Source organism: Nothoprocta perdicaria, unplaced genomic scaffold, assembly GCF_003342845.1.
Source record: "Nothoprocta perdicaria isolate Ctin4 unplaced genomic scaffold, notPer1 scaffold_213, whole genome shotgun sequence".
NCBI classification, from domain to species: Eukaryota; Metazoa; Chordata; class Aves; order Tinamiformes; family Tinamidae; genus Nothoprocta; species Nothoprocta perdicaria.
The window spans coordinates 155,746-158,644 of NW_020455350.1; the positions used below are offsets into that span (position 1 = coordinate 155,746).

Below are 2,899 nucleotides of genomic sequence, written 5' to 3' on the forward strand. Positions count from 1 at the left end.
CGGGCCCCGCGGCGGGGGGGAGGGCGGCCGCCATGTTGGCCGGCGCCGCGGCCCGGCGGGCGGCCTCGGCAGGCGCCATCTTGAGGCCGAGCGCCGCTGCCCCTGAGCCGCGAAAGGGCGGCCCGCAACAGCGCGCTCGACGAACGTTTTTTTCCGTAGCCGCTGCAAAATATTTTGCTGTATTAAATTTTCCATTGTTTATGGGTGCTGTATGGCCAAAAGATGCTCAGAGATCAACCCGAGTGGCAAACAATCCTCTGAACAAGTAACACAACCTGTAATGGCAGAGAAAACATTTCAGAGCTGACACTGTTAAAAGGCTTGAATACAAAGCAGATAGTTAACAAAATAAAAATAAAAATAAAAGACTTGATATGTGCTATTGAACTGCCATAAGGCAGGTTTAAATCCAAAGTCCTGTTCATTCACCTCGCTTTGCAAGATTTCCATGTGCAAGGTTTAAAATTTAAGCAGTGGCTCACACAGGAAATACTTCAGAACTGAAAGCAGTTTCTTCCTCTTTCAGAAGCTGCATCTTTGTTTCCCATTAATTACAACTCATTCTTTACAGCTGCTGGCTACTATTAATTTTCAAAAAAAAAATCATAAATATTTATACCTACTTAGGTAAATACAGTTCTCATTTTGCAGTTTGGAGGAAAACCAAAGAAGCTGAAAGGCCAAAGAATCTTCCAGGTTTCATGATTCTATGCAATTATCTAAAATTGAAATTAGTATCTACTTGAAAAAGAAATGTGAAATCCAGAGTCACTTGTACTACTCTAACAAGTCATTTTAGTTACAAGGAAAATCAGAAAGATCTCCTTAGTCAAGATGTTCATCTCTTTTTTGTTCAGCCTAAGAAATAAAACATTTTACATTTACTCTTCTTTCACAAATTGTACACTTTAGTCTTTAGTATCCCTAACTAAGGAAGAAACTGCATCACAAGAATCCAGTAAAAAATGTTACTTCACTATCTCTGCTCTTTTTGGATTTACCTGCCTCTCTGTACTATATATTTACTCCTTAATTGTGAAACTGATATGGGAAAGAACTCTATCCCAGAGCTCTAGAATAACTGAGTAGAATATATCTGCTCCAGCCATGTAGGAGTACTGTCTTTTAAAACTGTCACCGCTCATCAGGATTCTGGATCTGTACTGCCCGCCTGCTCTATCCAATGTGGGTTTCTCTCTCCCCGGCACATGCTGTTACTCTCATGGAAAACAACAAACATCATATTGAAAAAAGCCGCTGAAAGTATCTTTTGTTTTAAAATCAAACTGATGATTATTACCACAGTACATGATTTTAAAAGTCAAGGTTATTAAATTTATGTTAAATAATGTAGATTACAGGTGGTAAACGCAGACATTTATAGGAAGGAGGCAAAAAACCACCTGTGAACATATCTGTTTTCCACAGTATTTTGGAACATACTGTGAAAATACTGAAGGGGGAAATGAGAGGGCTATATAAATGCAGGAAGATCCATATTTGTTGACTTCTTAAATCATTCTAGAGGAGGGAACACAGGAGCTGCAGCTCTGAGATCTGCAGGCCTGCTGATACAACTTTCTGAAGTGGTGACACTTCATCTTACAAAAGATAAATTGGCTATCATTGCAATCTATATGGATATTCCGTATTATGTTATGTAATTGGGTCTTCTATTGAAATTATTTGCATAGAACCAAACCAAAATGACTAAATCACACATCACTTTCTATGGATACCAATGTGCAAACTTCACTGAAGTGAAACAGCACATCTCCTTCCCCCAAAGAGCTAATGATTACCATGTGAGCCTGCCATCCAGCCAAAAACTTGCTGGTTGTACTACTACAAAAATATTTTTGTACATTGTATAACGCATATGCTGCTTCCTTAAATACACATGCAATTAAAAACGACATGTCCTTTGTTGTAGCCCCCCGCCGTTACCACAGGGAGCCCAGAGCTCACTGCAGTCCTTGCTGGTTCAGATTATTTCTTCTTTTTGTGAGCTCCGGGACTATCTCTGCACGTTTCCCTCCTGCCCAAATGGCCCAGGACAACTACCCTCTGCTCCCGCAGCCCTGTTTCTCACTCAACAGCCACCTGCTCCTCTGTGGCAGCCACCAGCTTTGGGTCTGTGGACTCTTCCCACAGTGGTAGCTCACGTTAACTGTGACTACTTACACAATTAAAAAAAAAAAAAAAAAAAAAAGAAATGAGGACCTATTGAGGGGTTATTGTAAGGCACGGTGGTCCTTCCCTTCAGGGCTTCTATTACTGACTGCTGCGCGCACGGAGCGCACCCTGCAAGCCCTCAGAAAGACAACGTGACCTACTTTGCCAGGCCTCGAGGCCCGGGAATAGGGCTGAACAGCAGCCTACAGGTCTCGCTCCAAGGGAAGAGGGAGCTTCGCCCTGGTTTTCACCGCTCAGGGACCAGCTAGGGGCCACCTCCTCTCGGGCTCCCCTTACAGTGCGTGCAGAGAGCTCCCGAGGCGGCGAATGGAAACAAAGCGAAGCCCAAATAAACAAAAAGGAGAAAAACCGACCGGGGGCAGCGGGAAGCCCCAAACCGCCGCCTCCCCCGAGCCCGCCCCTCAGGCAACGGGCGCTCCCGCGCATGCGCCGCCGCCCGTTATCGGCGCGGGCGCGCATAAAGCGGCCGCCGGGGCCGCTCTCCCGCCCCCTCTCCCCCCGCCCGTTTCTCGCGCAGCGGCCGCGCGCCGGGGCGGGCGCCATGGCGGGGCCGGGCGGGCGGGCGCACTACAGCTCCCGGCGTGCCCGGGCCGCCCCGCCCCGCTCGCCGTGCCCGCGGAGGGAGGAGCGGAGCGGCGCGGCGGGGGGATAACGCTCAAGTTGCCCGCGATCAGCTGATCCCGGCGGGCAGCCGGGGCCGCGG

The 2,899-nt window shown here is 47.6% G+C and overlaps 1 protein-coding gene across 1 annotated transcript in view; it reads right to left on the reverse strand.

Moving 5' to 3' along the window:
- Positions 1-2,899, reverse strand: part of RBM25 (RNA binding motif protein 25) — a 34,565-nt gene that overhangs the window by 31,089 nt on the left and 577 nt on the right. The window lies entirely within an intron of this gene.